The sequence below is a fragment of the Callithrix jacchus genome, chromosome 20 (genome assembly GCF_049354715.1).
Source record: "Callithrix jacchus isolate 240 chromosome 20, calJac240_pri, whole genome shotgun sequence".
NCBI classification, from domain to species: Eukaryota; Metazoa; Chordata; class Mammalia; order Primates; family Cebidae; genus Callithrix; species Callithrix jacchus.
The window spans coordinates 9,675,406-9,685,066 of record NC_133521.1 but is presented as its reverse complement, the minus strand read 5'-3'; the positions used below and the strand labels follow the sequence as shown (position 1 = coordinate 9,685,066).

Genomic DNA, 9,661 nt, shown 5'->3' with positions numbered 1-9,661 from the left:
TTACCTTTCTGTGGCTCTGGACAAAGGGGGTCGTTCTTCAGAATCATCCATATTGGACAGATGTTTCTTTAAATTAAGAAAAAAAGATTTTTTTTTCTCTTGAATACTTTTTAATGTCAGAGAAACTGTGAATATAGAATTGTTCTAGCTTTAGATTTCTTCCTTTTTACGAACTTTCTTATAGCAAGGCATGAGGAAGTAGCAGACAGACACTGGAAAGATTTGTGAAAGAAAATTAAGTTTTACTTAGGAAAGGAAAATGTTAACAGAAAGACCTGGAAAGAGATCCCATTTTGGGCGACAGCTACCTGGACAATACTCTGTTCTTAGGATGTGGCCGTCTGGTCCTCTCCCTTTCTTCTTGCTATGCTCCAAAGAGCAAATGTTTGGCATTTAGGAGTCTTTTTTTTTTTTTTCTTTTGACTTGAAAAGACATACATCAATGATTTTACCATCGCTTTGAAAACAAATCTTCTAAGGCCAGAGAAGAAATAGTTCTTAAAAAAAAATTAAATTGTACTTTTTTTAGATTTTATTATTTCGGCTGTTATTTAAGAATGGTGAGAAAGTTTTACAGCCTCGTGGAAAAGAGCTGTAGCATTTCTTCCACAAACTATCCCAAGTAGTGAATGTATTTAAATCGGAACATGATACTTTCATCATTGTGTGGATGTGTGTGGAGAAGAGAGTGGGTAAGTTCGTTTATTTGTAAAAGGGGTGAAAACCTTATAAGGCAGGAATAAAGATGCATCACATACGATATCGTTATATCCCGTGGTAAAAATCTATAAAAATTATAAATAGTACTGCTGGGAATAAAATGATTGAGAATACAACCTTTAGTTTTAAAATCGATTTTTCACAGTTATTTTAGAATAAATCCAATGCAAATGCAAAATTCTTCAGCCAAGAGATATGGGTTAGCATTAAACCAAATGCTAAAAGCTCTTACATTGCATTTTATTCAGTTTAAGAAAACTCAGAAATGTCCAAAAGGTTACATTCCTGATTCTATCATCATAATGTAAGCCTGTCGCATTCTCTTCAAATCGTTTTTTACATTCAACAGGACAGATGGCTTCTTGGTCCTCTCCTGGAATTTCCAGCCCTAGTATGGATGTTTCTCTTTGCTCTGTTTCTCTGGGTGAGGGTGAGTGTCTGACTGTGTGAAATGTACCTGAACAAAATGCCAGACCTGTCCATCAAGTGATCCTTTTTTCAGTCCAGTAATGATGTCTGATACAGTGTTCACAGGATCATCTTTGGTTTTCTTAAATTGAAACAGCCTATTCCAGCGCAAGAGAGAGCTTATGTTGAAAACATTTTGGCAACCACAGCGATGGGTTTGTAACTCAAGTAACAAACTGCACCTATTAGGTTTCTCCACTAAGAGCTGGTTGTGTTAGCCTATCAGATTTCCAGGCTTCGGACCAGACACATTGAAAAGAAACAATCTCTACCAGGTTTTGACATCAGATTTTCTTTGATAAATATATGGGAGGAAAGGACCCTTCTGTAATTTTTCTCTGGTGTTTACAGGTATCGCTGGTTTTGAAAGTAGAATAGGTATGCAAATAGGAAACACCATGGCTGAATTTGTTTCAGATGTTCTCTGTTTACAGAAATACAAGATTCATTTGTTGTACCTGGTGGCTATTAACTGCTCTAATTGTGCTGTAGACTCGTTAACAAGTTTGTTGAAGTTGCACATTATAATTTTAAAGGAGTTAATTGAATACTAATCCAATGCACAGCACAAAAATTATTTGAACCATTTCAAGGAAAGCCGAAAATCCCACCAGCTGCCTCCGTCCTAGTAAATCCCTACCCCTGTGAAACTGAGAAAATGAATATTCAATATTTTTTCCATTTGAGTCTCTTGACATTCTATTGATTCACTTTATTTTCCCAACAATGTTCTGACAGGTTTCCCAATGTGCATTGTGCACATTCTTTGATATTCGTCTTGTGATTGCCTTTGAAAATGAGCGCCGTGGCCAACTTTGGGCCAGGGCTTAGAACTCAGGAGCTCCAAGCCCCTCGCATCCCAGAAGCCAGCACATTCATAGAATTTTACTGTATTACCGTGCAATCCTCACATCTGGGACAGAGTCAAACATCAGAAGAGGAAGGAAGTTCGAGAGTGCATGAAACCCAAAATATGTCTGTGAACCAGGTTACTGCTCTGGGGGACTTAGAGTGGGGCCAGGAGACATGGGAAATGGCTGAACCTACAGATTGTGATAGGGGGCCAAGCGAGGTGGCTCAACCCTCTAATCCCAGCAATTTGGGAGGACAAGGTAGGAGGATTGTTTGAACCCAGGAGTTTGAGACAAGCCTGGACAACCTAATGAGACCCCCATCCCTACAAAAAACAGGAAAATTAGCCCAGCATTGTGGAAGGTACCTGTGGTCTCAGCTACTTGGGAAGCTGAAGTGAGAGGATCACCTGAGCCTAGGAAGGTCAAGGCTTCAGTGAGCCGCAATTACGCCACTGCACTCCAGCCTAGGTGACAGAGCAAAACCTTGTCTCAAAAAAAAAAAAAAAAAAAAAAAAAAGAGAGAGAGAGAGAAAAAAGAAAAGATTGTGTGTGCCAGGAGAAGAAAGTGAAAAAAAAGCAAATCACTTAGAGATGAAAAAGCAGGAAGTAGAAGCAAATAGATGTGGCAGGAAGGTAGCACTCATTTCAACAATTTTTATAAAAGGAATAGTCCGTTGGTTGTTAGAGAAGTGGCCTGACTCATATAGAGGAAAGAGAGCACAGGAACAGGTGAGTCTCCTGTTGCTGCAGGACCTAAAAGCCAGTTGGTCAATATCATCAGTCTAGGGGGTGCCATTAGCACACAATCAGGTGACTCTTCCTTTCTTTTAAAATGGTGTCCTTTGTTAGAAGAGGGGCCTTGCCTCTGTAAAAACTAAATGTTGACTAGAGTTCTTCAGAGTAATGAATGGGGTGTGTGGATTTTTCCCAGAGAGCCTCCTGATCAGCAATGTGGTCTTCTCCATATGCTGTGTCTAATTATTTTGTAACAGGAGCTTAAGTTTATTCATTTTTGCATTTCTTGTCTCCTAGCTCCAAGCAATGCAGATCTTGTATTCTCAATAGTATTTGTAAAATGAATGAATGAATGAATGAAAACTCCATGGTCTGTAATGTAGAAAATGTCAGTGTGGCTTATCTCTCAAATAGGATTCATTTCTTTTCAGATCATGAGTAGCTATGTTAAGCAACTGCTTGTCTATCTGTGTATAATTGATCTGATTGACTTTAAAGATCAAGTTGCAGCTAGCTAGATAGATAGATATAGATAGACAGATAGTTAGATAGATAGATAGATAGCTACATAGATACACATTCTTTGAGGTATCTGTGAAACCCAAAATGTGTTTAAATGATGATGTCTTTGGAATTGCATCTTGAAGTTAGAATATTCTGTCCATTTCTCTCCTAACCATTTTAGTAGCTAAGATCTCAGACTTCTCCACAATTTAGGTCCTTGGTTAAATTAAGGAGCCTGATCAATCAAAATATATCAAGCTGGCTGTTTTGACTGCTTGAGTATTGACTTCAGCAAGCGGGCTGTGAGCTGAAACAAAACCTATCCAATGACAGGGAGAGGCAAGGGGCCTGTCTACCTCCTAGGGCTGCATGCTGACACCTACCATGCTGAAGACAGAAAGCAGAGCCACCAACTACAGCTATCAACCTTCCTCCCATATAGGCGTCCATGGAGCTTAGTTTGGCCCCAAGGTGTGAGCTCTTAGGCAACATGGGAGCCCGGTAAGGCACACTGATGGTCAACCTGGCTCTATAAACACAAGAGAAGGATGCTTTCTTGGTGACCTTGTGCTAGGACCCTCTGCATTGGGCTTGGGTGGCAGTCTCCCGTAGAGAAACCATTTGCTCCTCCAAATCTGGGATGGAAAACTTTTACCACCTACCAAGACTGGTGCCCCTTAGTCTGAAGAGGCTCTGATGGAGTGGGGGAGAATTTCAACTTAAGTCCTTAAAAAAGAGGGACAAGGAGGCTATTAAACAAATAAATGTAATATGAGCAGACTTCTTTCATTTGAATTTTTAAAAAAATATCCCTCTGCTAATGACTAGGTGATTTTCACAGTACTAAATGTGCTGACTTGAAAAATCCGTGGGAGGTCAATAATTTTCCTTCTGCCTGTCACTGTGCTGATTGTGGTCCCCATGCACCTTAATTATAGCACCTACAGGTGGAGTATTATACAGTGTTTACATTAATCAGAATAGATTTACTGAGAGAAATAAACCTGCTGGCTTCCTTACAGTTGCGCTCTCATCAGGCAGCTACTGGGCTGGCCGGCCTGTGGGTTAGTGCCTGGGCCAGGAGCCCAGACCCCAGCCTCACAGCAATAGATGGTCTCAGAGCATCTCTATCCTAAACTGGTGTGCTGGTACTTAGCTAATGAATCAACAGAAGGTTCTATTAATAGAAACTGCATTTCAAAATTTTGAAATCAAAGGAGGAAAGTGTGTGTGTGTGTGTGTGTGTGTGTGTGTGTGTGTGTTTGTAAACAGGGAGAAGGCAGAAGGAGAGAAGAAAAGAGTTAGAGAGATTGTGCAATTGTTAGAGAACTGACTTGATTCTCTACGGCCATGAAGAACAAGAGAAGCATGGGTACTTTAGAGGCATACATTGCCTCCCACCTCAAGTCTTATTTTTATATAAAGAAGAAGAGTAGAAGAGAAACTCTGTTGGGAAATTTAAAAACGACTGAAGAAGGTACACGCAGCTGTCCAGTTGGGATGTGGGAAGAGAAGGGATAGGTTTTGCCATATGTTTGTTGTTTTCTAATTCAATTTTTCTTTGCATTTTGCATGAGGCTTTATTGTACATTTGATGACGAGAGGCAACAGCCTCCATTGACCCAGAGGGCCAATATGGGTGGGTAACTAAAGTCACCAGCTCTTTGCTTAATCTCTGTCCTTCACATTCCTCATCCATAAAATGGGCTTAATAGTAGTACTTGTCTCACAAGGTCATTGTGAAGGTTTATTGCAATAATATGCATAAAGTGCTCACAATAGTGCCTGGAGCTTAGTAGGTGCTCAATTACAGTTACCTATTATTATTATTGCTTTTTAGAAATGAGGTCTTGTTCTGTCACCCAGGCTGGAATGCAGTGATGCAATCATAGCTGACCACAGCCTTGAAAAGTTACCTATTATTGTCTGAAGCCATTGAGAAGGTTGACTATTACAGAGTCAATGAGACTTAGTTTCTAGTTCTGCCTCTGCTAGTTAATAGCAAGGTGATGTTACTCAAGTTTCTAAACCTTTCAAGCCTTAGTTCACTCATCCATGAAATTGTGATTACAGTACTTGCCAATGAGGATTGGACAAAAGATACCTTGCATATAGTAAGCCCTCATAAGTTATTAGTTATTAGCAACAAATGTGGGAATTTTCTAATCTGTAAGAAACGGACACAGCCCTAAGTTTGCCTGATCGAGCTGCGAAGTCACTACCTTTTCCTCAAGATAGATCTTAATTATTCAGTCATTCAATAGTCAACACCCTCCTCAGCATGCTGGGCCTGGGATTTTGGTTATGTCTAGATTTGGCCAATAGAGTCCTGAGAGTACATCTCCATCCTAGAAAAGGAGCTTGCAAAATTGCAGCATGTACTCGAGAGAGAAACCCCCAGGTATGTCCCAAAGATGGAGTAGAGCCTCAAGAAAACATTTCAGTGAAAACAATTTGCATAGCACTTCAGAGTAAGGTTTCTTAAACTGGTTCCATTCATGAAATAGACAGAGTACATGAGGATCTTATTTTTGAAAGAATTCATTCATTAGTCTTTGGGAGGCACAGTTCTGTCATTACTGTGAACAGGTGTCTGGTCTCCTTGGTGGGAACCACACCCAAGAGACACAAAAGCTTCTCCTGGCTTGAGGCCACCAACAAAGGCAGCCTGTGCTTCTCCAGCATCTTGGCTCTGGGCTGAGTCTCCCCCTTGAATAGTTTCTCTGCAGGAACAATTTTAAGGTCAATTTTTGACTTTTTTTAAAAAAGTCAAAAGAGGAAGAAAAAGGAAGGAAAAGAGGGACACCTCACTTTTCTATCTATACCTGGCCTCATTTACTGCTCTTTTACATTCATTGTAAAAATCCAAAGTCCAAGTGGGAAAGAGAGTTCCCAGGCAAAAGAAGATTTTGCTATCATTTGCCAGAACATTCCTTCTTTCTGTTGCCCGTGACTGCAACCTTCCCTCGCCAGTAATAATGAGCCTGTGAAATGCTCATGGAGATATGTTGTTAGGCTGGGGCACTTGGAGCTAATTCTAGAAGGTTCAAATCTTCAGAATGCTACTTCTTGTTTCACTGGTCCAGAAAGAGCTGTTCAGACTATAAGACTGGCAGAAAGGAAGGGCACGGTGTAAACACAGTCCCTGTCTCACCTGGAGCCCTTTTTGCCACTTGCAATTATACGGTTTCATTTCAGTTCTTGCAGCTGAAGCTGACCTTTCTTTGCATTACAGCTAGTTTCATTAACATCTTTTCTTTCCTTCCTTGGTGTGAGGTTTTATAATTTGGTTTTGATGACCAGATTGCTTTGGGGCTCACAGGCAGCATGTGGCACCATCCTGGGCACAGTGGGTACTTACAAAAGACTTAGATGCAATTCTTGCTGCTGAATTCCAGTTGGAACTTAAAAAATAGATGATGTTGCCAGAGTGAATGTCTGACTTTTAGAAACCTAGTGTTTTAGAACCAAAATGGATTTCAGGACTTAAGAATGAACTAACCCCTCCTTTTAAAAATAATGAAAGTGAGGCTCAGACATCACAAGAAACATGAACAAGGACACTTGGTTATAGCAGAGACAAAATACAAAGACACATTTTTGCCCTGAGATTGGCCACAATACAGAATAACAGTTTTGCCACTAATCTTGGACAGTCTTAAGATATGTAACTAATGTAGTCTTTGAAATGATGCCTATTAGAATATTTTAAGATTAATCTTTTCATCCAGATAAGACGAAATGGCTTTAGAACTTTTGCTTTAATGGGAAGAGAAGGCTAATTGGCACATTCTTTGCTCGTATCTAAATGTGTGCTTGAGAGTGTGAAATCACTTGGTAGAACAGTCCTTAAAAACAGTCATGAACAGTGGTCATAGAAAAGGAGGCTGTGGGACTCTGCAGTGAGAAAAGGGTCTTTAGGTAAAGATTCACTTTGCCGGGAAACCTCACAAATTATAAACTAGTGGCATTTCCAGATGAGTGGTATTTTACTTTATGGTTCTTTGAAGCACGTGTGAATCACTCTGCTTATATGAAGAACTGGTTTTATGACGTGAGCTTATGTGGTATCTTAGCTCCCAATTGGCTATCCTGGAGGAAGCAAAGACAGTGTGGCTAATCAAGAGAGCCTCAACTAAATTTCTAGACCTGATTTCTGACCTTAGTTCTGCCTCCAACGAGCTGTGTAACTGGGCAAATTACTTTGACTCTATCAATTTTGGTTTCCTGACTAAAGATTTGTACAAGAGGGTCTCTAATAAGTTGCCAGGTTGAGAAGGGACAAAAAAGAAAGGAAGGAAGGAAAGAAGGAAGGGAGGGAACAAAAACCAAAACAAAAAGAGCACAGAGGCATCCAGTTACATTTGAATATCAGATAAACAATTCATACCTTTTAGTATAAGTATGCCTCATGTAATATCAGGGACATACTTATACTAAAATCAAACCACTATTCCTTTTTTTTCTGAAATTCAAATGTAACTGGGTGTTCTGTAATTTATCTGGCAACCCTAGGCCTCAAATTCTGTAATTCATGATTCTGACTGTATTTGCTCCTAAAAGTCTATGAAGGGGAAAGGGTAGGGGGGAGGAGGTGGGGGGAGAGAGAGAGAGAGAGAGAGAGAGAGAGAGGAGCAATCCCTTGAAAGCACTCAGCAGCTGATTGCTAGTCTGCAAAAGGACAGCTCATGGTATTAGAGGACCACTGTTTCAGAAAAGTCCCTTTAGGCTGAGAGGCAGCCTTAGAGAAAACAACACCTTTTCCTGATGGCATAGGCCCCTCCCATGGCTGTCCTGAGAGCCAGACCTCTTCGTGGGTCTAGGGAGCTCTGTCCCCTGAACCATCTCAGCGGCAGGCAGTGCTGTGCTGAGTGCCCTAAGAAAAAGCCTAGTGAAGAAAGATATCTCTTGTCCCTTCCATAAACAAAGACAAATGCAGTTAATCCCTGTTGTGAGCCACAAGGCCCCCAGAATCAAGAATCCCCACAAGACTGACCTAAACAAATCATCCTTAGGTGGAAACCAGGAATGGATCCAGCCTCCCCTTTCTCCCTAAGTGATGTGGAGAGATGGACAGCACCCACCCCAACCTGTTTGTTACGGGACTGAGTAGGAGTGGGAAGATAGAGCAAGATAGAGAAGAGGATGCTGGAAGGCAGTGTTGCAGTCAGTTAGCGTAGTTAGAAGTGGGATGGAAATACTGAGATGTCCAGCACAACCTTAAAAAATAATTGCAGATAACACTTTATTCTGTGTTGCAGTGAGGTTCCTCCCTTAAGCATAATGACTGCTTCTTTGGTCCATTTAGTTTGGGTCTTTTGCAATTTATCAGAGATGTGTTCCCTGGAGTCTGGGATCCCATTCAAAGCAGTGTGGACTCAAGCATAAGTGTGTTGATTGCATTTCCACAATCCTCAGATTCTGCCCTTGAGAGGGGCTGTCCCTCCACTGATTCCTGGAATGGATGGGCAAACAGAGCCTTAGTGTCTCCAAAAGCACTTCTGAATCCTCCTCACCACCACCGCAGGCCGCCAGGAAATGAATTAACCTGGACACCCAGACAGCTGCCATTAACTCGACCTCCCCTCCATAAAGAAGCACACAGTGTAAAGAGGTTATGGTTAGGGCACGATGTTTAACAGAGAGAAAGAAAAGAGGAGAAACAACTCTTTGCTTTACATGCAAATAAACTCGACTTCACCTTTAAAGCTGAAAACCTGTGCCCTTGGCAAGACGTTTGGGTACTGTTCCAGAGATATTAATCTTCCTCCGTTTACATGTTAAATAAGCCTTTGGAAACGGTTTCTCCAGCACTGTTTTTTCTCTCCGGCACAATCTCCTTCTCTCTTTTTTTAGTACAGTCAGAACTCCCTAGCAGCGAGAAGCCCTGAGGGCCGAAGGTGGAGGCTCCAACACGTGTGGATTTCAGAGCCATCCCCGGCGGCGGGCTTGTGGGGCGGCCGGGCCAGGCCTGCCAGCAGATGGCGCTGTGCCGCACGTTATGGACCCTCGTGTGCCTGGCCGGGGCTGGGAAGGAGACAGACGGCTCAAAGTTTCTAGTGCCATTCCTGGACTGTAACAAATGTTTGTGGAATTAAGTAGTGATTTCCTTTAGTCTGCGCCACTCTCTTACTGGCTGTGTTTTCAGGCCTAGATGTTAACATATGCCACATATTACTTTTTTTTTTTTTTTCCTGGTGAAATCAGGGGTTTCCAAGCACTCAGCCTCATCCTAAGTGTTCTTGTCAACTAGCAAAGGTCTGCATTTTCTGATAAAATAACTCATAAAACTTCCATATTAGGAGCTAAAATGGTTTGGAAGACAAAGGAGTGCTGAGAAATGTAAGTAAATAGAGCACCTAAGATTTTGTCTTTCTAAA

The 9,661-nt window shown here is 41.3% G+C and overlaps 1 long non-coding RNA gene across 1 annotated transcript; it reads right to left on the bottom strand.

Annotated features, from left to right (window-relative positions):
* Positions 1-221: 221 nt before the first annotated feature.
* LOC144580595 (uncharacterized) lies at positions 222-9,039 on the bottom strand. Its single transcript, XR_013530509.1, has 3 exons — positions 8,983-9,039; positions 1,178-1,286; positions 222-497 (listed from the first exon to the last, which is right to left on the bottom strand). It is a non-coding gene; the product is annotated as an uncharacterized LOC144580595 (long non-coding RNA).
* Between the last annotated feature and the right edge of the window lie 622 nt (positions 9,040-9,661).